The 17,856-nt window shown below is 52.6% G+C and overlaps 1 pseudogene; it reads right to left on the bottom strand.

Annotated features, from left to right (window-relative positions):
* Positions 1-1,278: 1,278 nt before the first annotated feature.
* On the bottom strand, positions 1,279-10,222 carry LOC119290288 (annotated as a pseudogene).
* Positions 10,223-17,856: the final 7,634 nt, after the last annotated feature.

Here is a 17,856-nt window from a genome sequence, read left to right as displayed (position 1 = left end):
TACGGAGTGCCCGGTGATCTCATTGACGAGTACGTCGTATGAGCGAGTCTACATGCCTAGAGTACCTGTATAAGTTCTGCAAGGCTGTGATTGCTGTGTTTGGCCCTGAGTATTTGAGAGAGCCGACAGCTGAAGATACAGCCCGTTTGTTGGCGATGAATGCTAGCAGGGGCTTCCCGGGGATGCTTGGCAGCATAGACTGCATGCACTGGGAGTGGAAGAACTGCCCTTCTGCTTGGCAAGGGCGGTATAAGGGACATGTTAGGGCTTGCATTGTCATACTAAAGGCCGTGGCGTCTCAAGATCTCTGGATCTGGCACTCTTTCTTTGGCATGGCTGGATTACACAATGATATCAATGTGCTTCAGTGCTCGCCGGTGTTTGCTAGGCTTGCCGAAGGCAACAGCCCACCGGTGAACTTTACTGTCAACGGCCACAACTACGACAAAGGGTACTATTTGGGTGACGGTATCTATCCTCAGTGGACCACTATTGTAAAGACAATACCCAACCCTGTCGGAGAGAAAAGGAAAAGATTTGCCCAAGAGCAAGAGAGTGCTAGAAAGGATGTCGAGCGTGCCTTTGGTGTTTTGCAATCTCGATGGGGCATCGTTCGGTATTCTGCTAATACTTGGAGCACGCAGAAACTATGGGAGGTGATGACTGCTTGTGTGATCATGCACAATATGATCGTAGAAGACGAGCGCCCGGAACGTCTGTACGATCAAGGCATTCAGTTTCAGGGTGAGAATGTTGTGCCTGAGCATGGAGTAGCGGCAACATTTGAGCAGTTCACTCAGTTTCATGAAGACATGCGTGATTGGGAAACTCACGTGCAACTGCAAAATGATTTGGTTGAGCATATGTGGACTCATGTTGGCAACCAATAGATGTATCTTTTTTTATTCGTTTGTAAAACTATGTGAAACATTTTTATTTTTATTTGGCCTGTAAACTATACTATTTATTTGAGCGGACTATTTTGTTTGTTAAATTTTCATTTCACAATATGTTGAATGCAATGTAAAATTGGGCGGCCAGCCGGCCACGCCTGCACATATGGGTCGACGCGTTGGGCGCGGTGCCGACCCATATGAAAAACAGGACGGCGCCGGGCGGGAGGCCGACCCAAATGGACAAAAGGCGGACGAAATCGCCGTCCGTTTGGGTCGGCTCGTTGGAGTTGCTCTAAGGACAAACCCTTGCGGTCCACACATAACAGCTAACACTTAATGGAACGTAGTGCTCGCAGCACAACACGCACAACCTCACCCACTGCCTACAAACTCAAACTAGGAATTCTCATTCGCCTTCACAGGGAACTCATGGGAATACCTATACTAGAGGCACATACTATTAGTAGGTGTGAGGACGACTAAAAATCCAAGGAATAATTCGTGAGACACAAGCAGTGAATGGGCTTAGTTCATCGCAGCATTTGTTATGACATGCCTGATCAAATCAAGGAAGACATACAGGGTTAGTTCTGCCAACAAACTGACTGTGGTATGCGCTCGATGCAGAGTATCAACCGTTGGTGGCACATTTCCATCTCATCTCATCTTGGCGCCACACCTTCGCCAAGAAGCTGACCTTGAAATCATGCTCGGGCTATGGGTTCATCAACAGGGAGCAAATTGAGAGAAACACCTGGACGATCACACCAAAACGAGTCAGTGTCAATTGACTGAATGATCACGCCAAATGTAATGTGAGCTCTGTAAACATTTGGTTACCACTTCTGATGCATGACACATCCTCACTTTTAAGCTTCGACAAGGGTGTACCCATTGCCGAAAGCTGCTACACATTGTGGCATCTGGGGAAGGGAATTTCTAGACACCTTTACCTTGCTCCTTTCTGCAAAGAGGCTGTCTTGAACTCAGGACTTTCAGGACACAAGTGGAGATATTTTACCACTTTTGAGCTTTATTAGTAAAGAACTAACAGAAAAGGAAGATTGACCTACTAACCATACGGTCACTGCAGGACTCCAAGGCTCAGCCTCACTCAGAACATCAGGCCAAATGTTTTATTTATTTTTATTATTCAGACAGAGGAGCTATGTCCTGAATGCCAACTGCGAAACTCACTGTTGGCTGTAATCGTTGTGCAGGGAGTAATGAACTTAAGGTCAGAAATTGGACAAGGAAAGGGAACTCACAAATATGGATGCTTAATTATCATTACCTAAAGGAAAGCGCTTGAAATCGGCGGACCGGCCGAAGCTTCGGCCGGTCATTGCCGCGCGTTTACCAAATCTTTGCCGTGGGCCTGTGTACCACCCAACTCCAACCTTATCTATTTCTCATGCCTATCCTCGTCCACACGTTCTTCTGGTTGCCTCAGTCCTTCTCTCTCCCTCGCCATCCCCTGGACAAGCATGCCGCCATGGAAGCTGCTTCACGGGGTACCGCTGCAAAGTCAACCCCGAACCACTCGCCTAAAAGCTGCTGCACAGGGTGCTCGTCGTGGATGACCCGGCCTCACGGAGGGAACTCCACCATTTGCTGGCATGCCTGGATGTCGCGTCCTTCCGACGACAGTTGCGATGCGTGACGATTCATGCTGCTGCTGTGAACCGCCGACGGCGAGTGCTGGAACCGGCGACGCCCACTGCCGCCACCGCGCCGACCTGAAGCTGGAACCGGCGTACCACCATGCTACAACTGGCATCTTATTTTGCTGGAACCGGCATAGCACCATGCTACAACCGACGTCTCATTTTGCTACAATGCACTGCCGGCATCGCATTTTTGCTACATCCGCATTGCATTTTTGCTACAACCGGCGTCCCTTTTTGCTACAATCGATGGTAGTGTAGTTTTGTTGTCGGACGACGGCAAATGCCTGCAACTGGAGTCCATGAAGCTGCAACCCTGCAACTCATCCGAGAAAAAGCTACGACCAACAATGAAAAAGCTACCACTGGCGGACTGATATGCTACAACCAACGGGCGATGAACTTGTAGCCAAGACAACAGATGGATGTAACCTGCAACAAGGGGAGCTGGAACCGGCACACGGAAATGCTACAACCGTTTACGGAGAAGCTACAATCGGCCACGGTGACAAGGACGATTTTGTCGCAATCGTCATTAGTTTTTGCTACAACCGGTGATGATTTCTGCTACCACCATTTTTTCCGTGGGAATTACTGATGCGGACCTTCATGGGGAAATCAGATCGGAAAGCTGCATCTGTGCACAGAAACAGGCCGGCGAGTGGCGGTACTTTCTGCTCCTCTGTGAGTGGGGCGGGCTGCCGAAGATGCTGCGAGCGCCATGTGCATCTGCAGCTAGCTGGGGGCAGGGGGTGGGCATGGAGGCGGCTAGTTCCTGGGTGCGAGCCGTCGGGAGGAAGAAGACGCGTGTGGAGAATTTTTTTTCCCCCTTGACACAGGGACCAGCACTCGATCTGAAGCGTAGGCACGCATGCGATCGGACGGCCCGCAGGCGACCGGCCCAAATTTGGGCCGGCGCACCGGCGCCTATCATCGCCCTTACCTAAAAGGCTAGAACTGTCAAGGGTGCCGGTGAAACGTCAGCTTATATGAAATCCACACCAGATGGAAGTTGGTTACCGCAGGATCAGTACTTGCCGGAACATAAACCTGATTGTAGCACAGACTGATGAGTCAATGAAAAGAGAAAAGAAATGTGTCTTATTATTAAGTGGTTCAGAAAAGGCTAAGCAAACATCATTGCATTAAGCCAACAATAAGGGAGTTCTGCTACCTAATAAACCATATGAAGTAACAAGCATGGTCATCATCTAAAAACTGCTTACGTAAATGAACATACCAGAGGATGAAATGGAGGCAATGAAGCTTCACTATAACTTAGGTGATGCTCATCCACCCAAACTGTTGATCTCTTGAAACACATGCTGTTGGATAAGCTTCACTATAACTTAGATGAAGACGGCCAATGAGTGCATAAGCAAATTGAATGCTCCAAGAAAGCAAAGCACAGAACCTGCAATGTTTCTGTAACACGAAGGATACTGATAATTATCATATTGCACACTAGCAGAAAACATTAAATTAGTTAGTATGGCTTAATATGTTATAGAAAATGTCTTAGATAACGTATAGCGATATGCTTTCATACTGTCAATTGATACTTTCCAAATGCATTGCTTCCTTCTATGTTAAATATTCAAATATAAATGCCAATGATGCCTATTTAAGAGTTATGACTTATGAGTGACCTATTACCTCCTAGTCACCACGTTGAATCTAAACGTTTGGATCAAAAGGAATGAACAGTCCAGAATATTTTAAGAGCGTCTTAAAATTTCTCTACAACAGCACAGAATAGTTTGGGAGCATGTTAAAATTTCTCTATCATTCCGTAGAAAAAGGGAAGTTGCATAGGAATTATAGGGTGGTTGTATGTGTAAAACGGAAACACCGGACACACGTACCATTGATTGTTGCGAATTATCGTGGCAAAGTATCAGCAGCCTGGACACTGAACGTGATGTCATTCTAAGCTTCCGAATGCTCATACAGTTGATCCTTCATAGGGACTTGAGGAATAAGACCAGATCCTACACCCTCAGTTCCTATTGCCGCTTACTTGAAAAAAAATGTGGGTTTCCTTCATTTTGTTGATACCTGACAGCAAAAGGTAAGTGCCTCAATATCCAAGAAGTGTTAGAAGCGTTATGTGAAGATATGTGCTACTTGATACTTACTTTTCAATCAAAATTGGCAAGCACACTGGATTAATAATTCCATAAAAGCAGAACTAGAGGAATATTTTCAGAATCGATCTGACTTATTGAAAAAAAGGTCCAATTATCAACCAGCCTGCTTCCTGTCCTGAAAGAAGATAGCAGAATGCATGGCATTAAAATTTTGATACACGAGCAACTAGATTGCAGATTCAGAGGTGCAAATTGGTTACCTGATGAGATTCTGTGAAAAGAAGGTAAATAAAAAATAGACATATTCATCTATAGGTCCATCAGCTGTCGCCTTAGTCTTTGTATTTACCATGCAGCTGGCACATGAAAGCTGTAATGCGCCATTTCAAAAGTATGCGCGGAACAAGGGTTCTGGTTACCTCGCCTCCTGCATATAAGAAGTTTAATAGTTCTGGTTAGGAAAAGGGAAGCTGGATAAGAATTGATTATAGGACAGCTGTACGTGTATATACAGAAACAAAGTCATGAATCGAATGTGAATTAAATCATACAGATTGATGAGCTGAAGTTGGGTTTCCGTTACTAACTGGCAGATTGGCATGCAGATGTAGACCAAAGGTGCCTGGCAGCCTTTCAGATTTCAGAAGCTATGTCCATATTGCAACAGTGGAGCCTGTCAGAATTTAGAAGTTAAGATAAAGCATTAATACGGGGAAGCCTCACTTTATAGATAATTAGAATAGGGAGGTGACAAGTGTTACCTTGGGCTAAAAATAATAATAATCTAGTCGTAAATTTGGGTATGTTTCTTTCAATTTCTCAGCTTGCTCTTTTTGCTCGGCACTGCCATTCCATAGACGCAGAACTTTCAGCGAAGTGGGGAAGCCCTCCTCTGGCAGGCATCGTAGTTCAGGAGACTCAATGACATGTAATTCTTTGAGAGAAGAAAGGCGTTGTAATCCATGAGGGAGAGACTGCAGAACCTTGCAGCAAAAAAATTTAAGTGTCTGTAGGGAGGTGAGGAGCTGAAGGGCATTCTCTTGCTCTTCCGTGAAGCCTTTAGCCAGCTCATCATCAAAGAATTGCAATTCGTGAAGGGTGGCGGAGAGGTGGTTGCAAATGGGAGCAACGAGCACTGCCGAGATGCTATCCACGGTCAGTTTCTCCAATTGGAAGGAACCCGCATGCATTGATTTGGTCCTTGCCACCTCTGAGAGCAGATCCGCTGCTAGAGAGTTGCTGCCACTGTTGCAGACCTCCAATTTCTTGAGGTTGACCATGATAAGGGGATTGAACCCATCCAGTGTTAGATTCTTGCAGCCAATTAGACTTAGATGGGTGAGAAACGTGAGGTTTGAGAGCAGAGCCATTGACCGCATGCTTGACTCTTCGGTAATAACTAGTTTCCTGAGGGAAGCAGGGAAAGGGTTGGTCATCGGAGCTCCTCCTGCTTCTCCCATGGGCCACCGAGAGAACAACTTGCCGCCATATTCTATTATTAATGATTGGAGCGACGTGATGTCCTGGATTCCTCCTCCATCCTCCGCAGGCACAAGAACCAGGCCCTTTGACTTCTTGAAAACAAGTGTCCGTAGTGAGCTGGATGATGGGAACTGTAGTACTCGTTCCTCCTGGTCTTCCAGTGAAGAATGTATCTCCAATTCACCAAGAGCTGGGCAACTATTGAACACTTTTGACAGCAATTTTCCGGTAAGATGGGATAGATCTACACTGAGAGTCTCAATATTCATGTTGTGGAAGACAACACTGCCATCCATTTCTCCGGAAAACAGGCTGTCGCATCTTGTGACAGCTAGTTTTCTTAAGGATTTAAGCTTTCTGAGGTCTGTCCACGAAATGTGTGATTCATCTCGAATACACACATCCTCTACTTCACCCAGATTGTGGAATGCCAAAGCACCGGCATAATTCCTAACATCCATTCTTTTTCCCTGGTAAGAAAACCTTTCTGAACGATTTTCAACAGCAAAATCAATTAGTGTGGAGGTGTGAGGCATGGGGGGCAGAGACAACTTTGGGCAACTATCAATGTAAAGCCTGCACAAACTGGCACAAGAGCACTCCGAGAAGGGCATCACACATAGATTGGGACAATATCTGCAATTGATGCATTCAAGACCTGGAAACATATCACAATTAGGTTCCACAACCCACTGGACAAAATCTGACAAGTCATAAAACACAACTTTCTTCAACTGCAAAAGACATTTGCCTGTAACACCACCATAGTCAGGACCAAACTGACGCAGCCCAGAAATGCTCTTCAAGCTGAGTTCCCTAAGATATGGTAGCTGCCCAAAAGGTGGAAGAGTTCCCCAAGACACGCCGTGTAAATGGAGAGTCTCTAAATTGTTTACCCTTATCTCAGGACACAGCCAACCAGGACAAGTGGTGCCACCATGATTTCTAATGCCAAGTGCTGTAAGGTTAGAGTGTGGTTGAAGAGCATCAAGAATATCAGCATCTACATCAGTCGGTTGCTCTCTGCCCCATACTAATGTCAATTCTTTCAAATCACTTTCAGCATCAATTTGGCATCACTAGCTTCTTCCTTGGTTGCCACATTTTCAAGATTATGTATACTTAGTGTTCCCCCAAGCTCTCCCAGTTCCCCCAACTCTCTTAAATCAAATCCAACAATTTCTTTCTTAACATGGAATTCTTTTAGCTCATGCAGATACTTTATCTTTCCAACCTCAGGAACATTGGAGTGGAGTTCTTTCTTAGCAAGGAAATCGCGTAAATTCACAAGGCGGCTAATGTCTTTAGGCAAATTAGAACTACCAAACCAACAAGTTAGGTCCAAGAATTTTAAGTGGTAAAATCTGGATAGTGTGCTAGGTAACATCATTTCTGTGTCATTGGGTGATCGAATTTGGAGGTACTGAAGGTGGATAAGTTTTGAAAAGCTTTGTGGCAGAGATTCAGGGGACTTCACTGCTATAAATAGGATGCGCAGGCCTTTTGTTTCTTTAAACGTATCTTTTAAGATCTCAACGATTCTTTCTTCATATTCTCTAAAGATCATCAACGTCCGTAGATTTACAATGTCTATCCTTCCTTTTAGTTTACCCATTTCTTCCCTAAATTTTTCATCATATCTATTCTCTATGGTGATGGATAGGTGCCGAATAGATTGTGGGATGGCTTCAGCTCTAAAATCTAGGTCACTTATATTGAGGCATTCTTGTGCAGAGACACTCTGAGATAGCTCATGCATTAAATCATGCATTACATAGTATTCACCAACAAGACCAGATTTAGAAACCCCCTTCATGAGAAAACCATTTTCCACTAGACCTTCCATGTAATTCTTATCGCTTGGGTGGCTAGAGTCTATGATGCCTATTGCAATCCAAAAACGATTAATTTCTGAATCACTATATAATCTTCAGGATAAAGGGCACAGTATGAGAAGCATTTTTTCAGATGGAAAGGGAGGTAATCGTAGCTAATTTTCAAAGATGGTATAATATCGTTATCATTTTTCTGGTTTCGCCACTCATGATTGTGAAGAACTCCATTCCAATGTTCCCGGGAAAGATTTTTCTTCAATAGTCGACCAACTGTTTTGGCTGCTAGTGGGGAGCCCTTTAACTTGCAGGCAATTTCTCTTGCAATACCATCTAACTCATCTTCATAATGCCTAGGCTTGTGTTCACCAAATATACATGATTCAAAGAATGTGAAAAAATCATTAGACTCCAAGCCTTGCAGCTCTACTGGGTCAACTGTTTTCATCATTCTTGCTAGTTTTGGGAATCGAGTTGTGACAAGTATCATGCTGCCTTTGGCTTCCCCCTTTGTGAAGGGAGCTAGCAGGGTTTTCCACTCGTCCTCACTATTGCATTTCCATATATCATCCAAGACAATTAAGAACCTTTTGGACTTAAGTCTCTGTGCAATGGATTTCTGAACGGTGCGCACGGCAAGGGCCGCTCCTCGAGCACGGTCGTGACCAGAACGCTGCACCATGACGCACCCCCGACCAGGGCCTCTGGCGGTCACCGCGAGCACGGGCGCGACCATGGCGCTCCACCATGGTGCACGCGACCACGGGCGCGGGCAAGGCCAATGGGCGGGCTCCGCGAGCACGAGCGCGGCTAGGGCCTCCCGGCGGGCGCCTCGAGCACGGGCGCGGCCACCATCGGCGAGCAAGGGCGGCGAGCGGCGTTGGCGGCGTGCAGTGCGCAAATGTCAGTCAGCGCACATTACCTGTTTGTTGAAATGTCCAGAAGAAAAAGAAAAATGGAAAAAAATATAAGCACTTGAGTCATTTACAGGTGGGACCCTCGTCCGACTCAGCATAATGTCCACACAAGCACGCCACGTCAGCCTGACAGGTGGGCCCAACTTGTCAGTTTCGCTGTTTTTGCGGCCAAATCATCCCGTCAGTGCTCCGCGTTACGTATTAGGCCCAGAACTGGTGGTTTTTTGTGACCTGGCTCAAATCTGGTACTGACTTGTTACCCTAGCCCTAAGTGTGGTGGTTTTGGGTAAATAACTCTTTCAATTGCAGTTTCATTTTCAGTAGCAGATATGCAGTTATTTATCTGCTGAGTGAGCTTCAACACATCAAAATCAGTCGATACACACACCCAAACCATAACAGTGAAGTGCTCTTCAGTCCTACTATCATTATACAGGTGCTGGGTGAAAGTTGTCTTTCCAATCCCCCCCGGGCCGACTATAGGAAGAACAGAAACAGTTTGACCGTGATGTGTGCCACTTGTGATATCATTGACAATTTTCTCAAAAATGTCTCTCCTCCCGTGCAGTGTATCTTGTATAATTGTGGACCCTATGTGAGGCCGTTTTAGGGTGACAACTGTGCTGCTGCTTGGAATTTTGTTGAGCAAATCAGAGACGGGTTCACATAGGGAGTGTATTTCCTCTATCACAGACTTGATTTTGCTGGACATGGCCAGTCTGTTGAAATGTAACCTATCGACATGGCCACCATCATCAGCACTAGCAGTAGCAGAGTTGGTTGCATGCTGGTGTGAGCTATTGGCAACAGCAGTAGGAGCAGAACCATCATCTTGTGTGCGAGAGCAACAAAAGCATGAAACACAGTTACCGATGATGTGGTGAACAGCATGACGAGCATGGCGAGCATCGCCGCGGAGGCCATCGCCGAGATCCGGTGCAGCATAGTTGGTGCCGTCGAGCTGGTCCTGGATCTTGAAGTAGTGGAGCTCATCCAGCAAGTCCTCCGCCTCGTCGGCCTTCTTGCTCAGCTCCTCCAACAAGGCCTGAAGGGCGGCGACGTTGCTCACGTCCCTCCCCTCGGCCAGTTGCAGCAGCCCTTGTGTTTGCAGCAGCTTGGTTTTGATCTGCTGGGAGTTGTGGCCGAGCTCAAGGCTGTCAACGTACGCAGCCACCAGGCCCTCGGACAGCTTCGTGAGCACCTTGCCGAGGAGCGAGCTGGTCGCGCCGACGGCCGCCTCCATCTGCGCTTCGGTTCACCTTGCCGAGATGAAGTGGTTGGGACTTGGGAAGTTTTTTTTCTTATTCAGAGAGAAGTTGGGACTTGGGAGTTGAGAGCAGAGATGGTAGCTATCTATCTATGGCGCCTATATATACATACACTGGTCTTCAACCTAAAATAATCATGGAGCTTCACTCCTCGCAGGTCAGGTAATGCACTTATAATAAACTACATTTACTAAAAGCAGTGAGGAGACAAGATTTGGATCTCCTTTTTCTACAGGCCAGGCAAGGCATCTACTTCTTTTTCTTTTTCAAGCAAGCTCCCAGATCTAGGTACAAAGCACCCCACAAAAAAGGAGAATTGCAATTAGGCAAGGCATCTACTTTAGCCACATGGCATTCAACTTCCTTCTCCCGAACGCTGACCTCTGTTCGTTTTTATATGTCAGAAAAAGTAGTTTTGGATAGGGAAGCGGAATCTTCTGCAGGAGACGGGTGCTTGACGAGAAAAAATATGGTTCGATGTAAAAAGCTTAAAAAGTTGAAGTGAAGAGTAGAGATGCATATGTACTAAAGTCTCTATTTTCTATTCATTGATGAGGCTCCATATGCCACCATAGTTCATGCCCTAAGAGCATCTACAGCCGGGTGCCTCAAACCGGCCAAATGCCTGGGCGGCCTGCCCGGCCACTAACCGGTCACGAAAATCTGACCCAAACGGGCCTGAATCGCCCGGGCTGACCGGCACCCCTCATATCTGGCCCAAATATGGGCGGATATGAGGGCACCCGCCACGTAGGACTGACGGTGGGGTCCCAGGTGGAATCGCCCGGAAAGCCGGCGGTCGGACGGACGCCTCTCCGTCGCCGCGGTGTGAACACCGCGTGGCACCGCTCCAGCTCGCCGCCCGAGGCCAAATCCGGCTATTTATGCCGGCCGGCGTTCCCAACCCTAGTCCATCCACCTCCTCCTCTGCGCCGCCACTCGAGCCCGTCCACCTCCTCTTCCCCATTCTCCCACGCTCTTCGGCATCATCATGGTCCGGCGCAAGATCACGACGTACGATATGCTGACGCCGGAGCGCCCGAAGCATATCGTGGAGGAGATCCAGGCAAGGCGCGCCGCCCACATCGCTGCTAGGCTGCCTCCGGACTCATCGGAGGCAGAGGAGGAGGAGGAGTAACAGTTGAAGGAGGAGGAGGAGGGAGAGCAGCTACCGGAGCCGATGGAGGTAGCGGATCAGAAGGAGGAGGCGGAGCAGCCTGCTCCGGGGTTCAACATGGCGGAGGCGGAGTTCGCCGTCGCCCAAGCCGCAGCAATGGCGGAGCAGCAGGCCATCCTGGAGTCCATCCAGGATGAGGCTTATGTGGAGGCCAACCTGCAGTTCCTCAGGGAGGAGCAGGCGGCGTCCGACGTGCTCTTCGTCGAACTCGAGTGAAGATAGAGGAGGAGGAGGCCGGAGCGGAGTAGCCGGAGTTGTAGCTCCCGCCCATGTACGTGGAGCCGGGCACGGAGATTGTCGACATCTCCCATGAGGAGTAGCTAGATCGTGTACTACTACGTAGGTTATTTAGTTTGTATGCTTTTGTATGAATTTAAGAATCTAATATGAGATGTCCGGACGCGTCCGCGAACATTTGAGGGGTCATATTTGTATGCGGTTATAGATGCTCTAAGAGGGCTTTCATAATTCTGTAGAGGGCATCAGTATATATGCACGCAGCCGAATAAAGTAGAGTAATTCAGCTTTGCTTTAATCAGCTAAAGGCACCAAAAGTAGCGAGGAACACTATACTTTAGCCTTTGCAATAATTGGTTTGTGTGGTGCGCAGAACGCAAAGGAAGGCCGGCGCACGTGAAACCATTTGTTTGAGGAGACGGCCTGTGTGAACCCAAATCCAGTATACCTCGCATGGTGTAGGAAGAACTATTCAAGATAGACGTTTTTTGGTGTAAAAGAACTTGGTCTAAGAGCATCTCTAGCAGAGCTGCTATAATCTCAGCCTGCAAAATTGATTTATGGTTCGTCCTATTTCGATTTTGACGGGCATTTTTTGCCCGGCAAGAACAGATACTGTAAATGAAGCAATCAATCGAACCATACAGGAATAGGTGCTGGGGCGGAAGCAGCACATGCACTCCCAAAAGAAACGACAGAGAAAGAGCAAAAGAAACAATGCCGACAACGACGGATCAACAAAAACGAAGAAGTCTCGCGATCGCTGCGCCCACCGGGATCTTTCACTAGGCTCCAAAACTCCGAAGCGCCGGCACCTATCAACACCTCCAAAAAGAATCGCGACGAGGACGCCGCTGCTGCCAAGGATTTCCCCCGGTACACGACGAGGCGAGAGGAAGGGTAGCCCCTGACGCCCTCCCGGAAGGTCAGGTAGCACCCACAGGCGCCACCGCGCCAGTGTCGGTCAAGCCGACAGGGGTTTCCCCCGATCCCAACCCGCTCCTCGGGCGCTCCGGATCCAGCCACCAAACCAACCACCACCCTGCGCCAACGTGGTCATGAGGCCCCCACGCCGTCTCACCACGGCACCGCGAAGTGAGGACAGCGCGGCGAAGAATCAGAGCCGGGACTAGGGCACCAGCACCGTCGGCACGCGAGAGGGCCCCACCTCCACCGTCAGCGACGGTAGACGTCCGGACGCAATAGCAGGAGCACACCAGGCCCATGGGCCCACAGGCCCGGCCAAGCCCTCGTGGGCCCGTAAAGCTCCCGCCTTCGCGCTGCTGCAGACACGCAATCGGCGCCGACGCCCCATATCCGAGCCGCTCCTCCTCCTCCTCACCGCGCCGCAGACAACGAGGCCACGTCGGAGGGCCGGCCCGCTAGGACACAGATGGGGCCCGCCGGGCCCAGATCTGGGCCGGGGGCGCAACGTCGGCCACCCTGCAACACCATGCCGCCCCGCCGCCAAGGAGCAGCGCCGCCACCACGTCCGCCGCCGGCCACCCCGCCGGGTCACCGGACCGCCGCCAAGCCGAGCGACACCGCCGTCGCCCCCTGCCGCGGGCCAGGAGGATGTGCGCGCGGGGAGAGGAGATCCTGCTGCCGCCGGCAGCCCCCGGGCCAGAGCCGGGGGAGCCCGCCGGCGACGGCAGGGGAGAGGATGAGGGGGCAACGCCTAGAGCAGAGGCGCGGGGGCCGCCCCGGCCGCCTCCCGGGGAGGCGGCGCGAGGGCGGAAGAAGCGGCGGGAAAGGAAGGGCGGGGAAAGGGGAGGCGGATCCGGGCCGCGCGCCGGCGAGGACGGCCGAATCCCGCCGGAGACGGGCAGGGGAAGGTGGCGGCGGCGAGAGTTTCGGGAGCGGGAGCGGGTCGCGGGAGCGACCGTAAATGAACTTACAAATTAAAACTTAAGGTAAAACATGTTCCCACTACATTTAGATAGTTCGGACCTCGCCGGAGTTCATCACACACATAAACAAACTAAACCCTAAACGACGGAGGGCGGCGGCTGCTCACAGCTTCATGCCAAGGTGGTACTCGTAGGCGGACTTGTAGATGGTGTAGGCAACCTCGTACTCTGCGTGTGTCGCCTCGAAACTTGTGGCGGCGCCCTCTTCGCGGCGTCCAGCGCCTCCTTCGCGGCAAATCACGCGACCTCCGCATCGTAGAGAGCCTTCGTCGCCGGCCAGAGCACGTCATACAGCTCGTCAAAGCAGCGCCAACCGCGGCTCCCGCTGCTGTGCAAGAGGGCGCCGCAGTTGTGAGCCTGCTGGCAGCGCCACGGCTCGACAGCGTGGCCGCTGGAGCTGCCGGCCACGCACCTCCTTCGCGGCCTTCTCCCGGCATGGCTTGTCGGAGCTATGTGAAAAGTGTGGTGGAAAAGAAGAGGAAAGCGGCGGAGGGGAAGGAACGTGGCGGATATAGATGCGAGATGGGACCCTAGATTGTCCCCCTCCCCATATATATAGCAGCTAGAGGGGTTGGTTTGCCATACGCCCGTATAATGTTTACGGGGCACTGCAAATTTGGTGCACCTGTTCTGGCTCGAAAAAGCCAGATACGCTATCCCGCCCGCAAATATATGGGCCGGCAGCGGGATATATAGCGCACCTGCTAGATCCTCATCTCTAGCAGAGCCGCTATATCCATCCGGCCTGCAAAATAACGGCATATACGGTAAAGGACCAGAAAAATAGCCCGAACATGTACCGTATATCCGACTGGCCCGCAAAATTTTGTAGGGCGAGTTGTAAAAAACGCTCTCCGCCCGCCAAATCTTGCATTTTCCCTCCTCCATTTTCTGCTCGCCCTATCCTATCTGTGATTTTGCGGGAGGGAAACTACCCCTCTTCTGCGCCGCCCTCATGCGTCGTTGCCACCGCAATTCCATTCGCCCCCGCATCGTCTCGCCTCCGCGTCGCCCCCAATCGCCGCCATGGAGCTGCTGTAGGCACCAACCTGTGTTTTCCATTCGCCAGTGGCCTAATCGGGGCCTCCTCGTCCTCCCATCGTCGCCACAGGCACGAGGCGGTGCCCGCCGCTGTGCAACTTCCGTCAGCCACCGGCGGGAAACAGAAGCGGCAGGGCAGCCACGTTATCCATGGAGCCATGGCCGCCGCCACACCACTGACACTGCCTCGTGCCCCATGTCCCTCCTATGGCCGCCTCCTTTGTCCCCTCCGGCGGTCATGCAAAGACGCAGGCGAAGGGCCCCAAGAAGAAGAAGGCGGCGGCGTGAGGCGGGGCCCCTCCTCCACCCCCTTTGGTCGTCAATGAGCTGGTCAATCCCTTCGACTCCACTGACGCCCGCAACGTGCTCGATGAAATGCTAGAGAGGTAAAAAATCGCTCCGATCAAATTTGATTGAACATTGCAACAGATTCTTGGTGTTCCAGTCATTTGATTTTGTAGCTACCATGTTGATCCAACATATAGCGAACTGTTGGAGGAGAACGTGGTGGACTTGAATGCGCCACTTGATGATCTTAAATCAGGAATGCAACTGCAAGGCTAGTCCTTTCCGGAGATAGAGGAGAAGGATGACGATAATGACAAAGTGGAAGAGCTTCATGAGGAGGAGATGCTAGCCAAGCCAATTTCAGGAGAAGGTCCAGAAACTACACCGAGGTGGAGGATGCTTGCTTGATTCAAGCATGGGAGAGTATGTCTCTCGAAGCAGTGACCAGCAAAAATTAAAATGGCAAGAAGTATTGGCAACGCATTGAAGACAAATATCACAAGATTGTGCCGGTTCCTTCGGGCCGTTCCTTGAATAACTATCAAGAAAACATGTAGCCGTTGGAGTGGTTGTTTGATCCAAGTGAGAAATGTTCCCTCTAGTGGATCCTTTGCAAGATGGAAACCCTTTGACAAGATGGAAGCGGGCTCTGGCGACGCGTCCCCCTGCACAGCGACCGCCGCGCCCGGCGCCCCTGCCCTCCCCAGCTCCTCGGCGGCGCTCCCGCCGTCCCCGCCTTCGCCGGTGTCGCCTCACCCTGCCCCTGCCGAGGTTGCCCCTGCCGCCCCGGCGCGAATTCGGTGGGCTGACCTAGTCGAAGAGGAAGCCGAGTCCTCCCCCGCTGTCCCCTCCGTCTTGCGGCCTCCCCTCCCCTCTCCGGCCCCTTGTCTTGTCGCGCCGCCCTGTGTGGCCGGTCGCTCAGCCCCCCTCGTGCGGGGCTCAGCTACTGGCTCGCGGCAGCCGCCATAGACCCCGCCGCTGAGCTCTGCTCGGGCGCCCGGGAGACAAGGTGCGGCCTGGCGAGGTGGAGGAGTGCGCCAAAGCCGCCAGCGCTCCTGGGGCGTCTTCAGTCGTTCCGAGGTGGGGCGGGCACGTGCTTCCTGGCGCCGCCCCCTGGCTGGCTCCTTTGCTCCGGCATCGCCCCCTCCGGTGGCTCCTCTCGTCGGCGACCATTCGAACCCCGTCGCCCGCTCCTCGCCCTTCCGGCCGTTCATCGCGGCTTTCGGCTCATCCTTCCTCCCCGGCGACCCTGGCTCCCGTCCGGTGGCGGCACGCAGGCGTCGGCGCTTGCGGTGGCGGCCGCCAGTCGAGGGAAAACCCTCTGGGTGGTTGCCCCGTTCTGCCCCCTAGGCCCTGCCTCGGTGGGTCGTGGCCTGCTGGGCCGTAGTCCGACGCAGCACTCGTTGGCTCTGACTGGGCCTAGCTCTTGTGGGCTGGGCCGCCCAGGTCTGGCTGGGCTCCCCCCGTGCCCTAGGCCCACCCAGCCATCCCCTAGGGTTTGGCTTCCATGCGGTCTCCCGAGAGCCTCGTCCCCTCTTCCAGCCGCCACCAACACGCAACCTCCTTCCTCCCCGACTCCCCCGCCCGGCTCGCCGCCCCTGCCCCTTGCCTTGCCGGCCTCCGTCCCGGTTCCTCCCCCTCCTTCCTCCGTCCCGGCTCCTCCTCCTCCTCCCACGGTGCGGCCTACAATGAAGCGTGAGTGGGAGGACGGCGAGGCCAGGCACAAGCGGAGGTTCGACGACCGGCGCGACCCTCCCCGCCCCTCCCCGGATGCGCTTCGTCGTGAAGAAGAACTCCGGCGCGAGCTGCGCGAGCTCCGGGACGGGCGTCGCGATGATCGTCGTTCCCCTGGCCGCTCCGACTGGCGCGGGCGCTCCCGCTCGCCCCCGGCGGCTGCGGGGACTGGCGCTCCCAGCGCTGCTCGCTTTCACCTCGACGCGGCCGCAGTCCGTCGCCTGCTCACACACCCCAGCCACCGTCCCCTCGTCCCCAAGCTCCTTCGCCGCCTACCGAGGCCAGGAAATACGTGCCGCCCCACGCGGCCGCATCATCAGCTTCGACCTCCGGAGGCGCTGCGGGCGGTGGACCACCTCGTGGCCGCCAAGGGCCGAATAAGAAGAATAAGCGCCACAGTCAAGGTCGGGGCAACCCGGCTGCCCCTGCCTCGCTCGCCCCGGGCTCTTCGGCCGCCCCGGGGCCCGTCTTTGGCCTCCCCCGTCCCGTGCTTCAATTGCGGGGTGGCGGGTCACTCCCAAGTCAACTGCGTCAACCCCGAGTGTTGCTACATCTGCAAGGACCCGGGCCACCCCGCCCTTCTATGCACGGATAGACCGTTTCTGACCTCTGAGCTCATGATGTATGGCCACGGCATCGAGGGGTTGAGATTCTTCCACCTCGAGGTCCCCGACATTCCTCCACCCACCCCCTCGCTCCAGGCGATTGTCACAATGGAGGATGGGGTGGCCTCCCCGGAGATGATCGAGGCCGAGCTCAACCACCTCTACCGGCGCCAGTGAGATTCGGTGGTCACGCCTACCGCCGGCAACATCTTCACTGTGATCTTCCCCGACGCCATCAGCTATGGCTATGCCACCTGTAGCGGCCAGATCACCCTCGCCCTCAACCAGCTCGTCATCGCCATCACCGAGCTGGTCCTCGACCCTAAGGTGGTGGTCGTCTTGGACACGACTTGGATCCTTGTGGCCGGTCTCCCAGACATCACTCGGTCTGAGCCCGTCATCCGCCAGATGTCCTGGATCCTGGGCAAGGTGGTGGCGGTTGACGAGCTTTCCCTCAGCAAGGAGGAGGTCCGGGTCAAGGTCAAGTATTTGAACTCCACCAAGCTCCGTGTCACCGTCCGGGTGTTCTTCAACGACCAGGGCTTCGACCTCCGGATCACACCTGAGCCCCCCAACCACGTCGGCCGCCCTCGCTACTTCGACGATGGTCCTTCCCGTGACAACTCGGGGAACGGCGGAGACTACCACGGCCGCCATCACCCCCGCTCTCACCGCTCTGACGATGACGTGGGTTCTGACGACTCACCCTCCC

The sequence above is a fragment of the Triticum dicoccoides genome, chromosome 1A (assembly GCF_002162155.2).
Source record: "Triticum dicoccoides isolate Atlit2015 ecotype Zavitan chromosome 1A, WEW_v2.0, whole genome shotgun sequence".
Lineage (NCBI taxonomy): Eukaryota > Viridiplantae > Streptophyta > Magnoliopsida > Poales > Poaceae > Triticum > Triticum dicoccoides.
The sequence above is the reverse complement of the archived record's forward strand: the minus strand, read 5'-3'. Positions and strand labels throughout refer to the sequence as shown.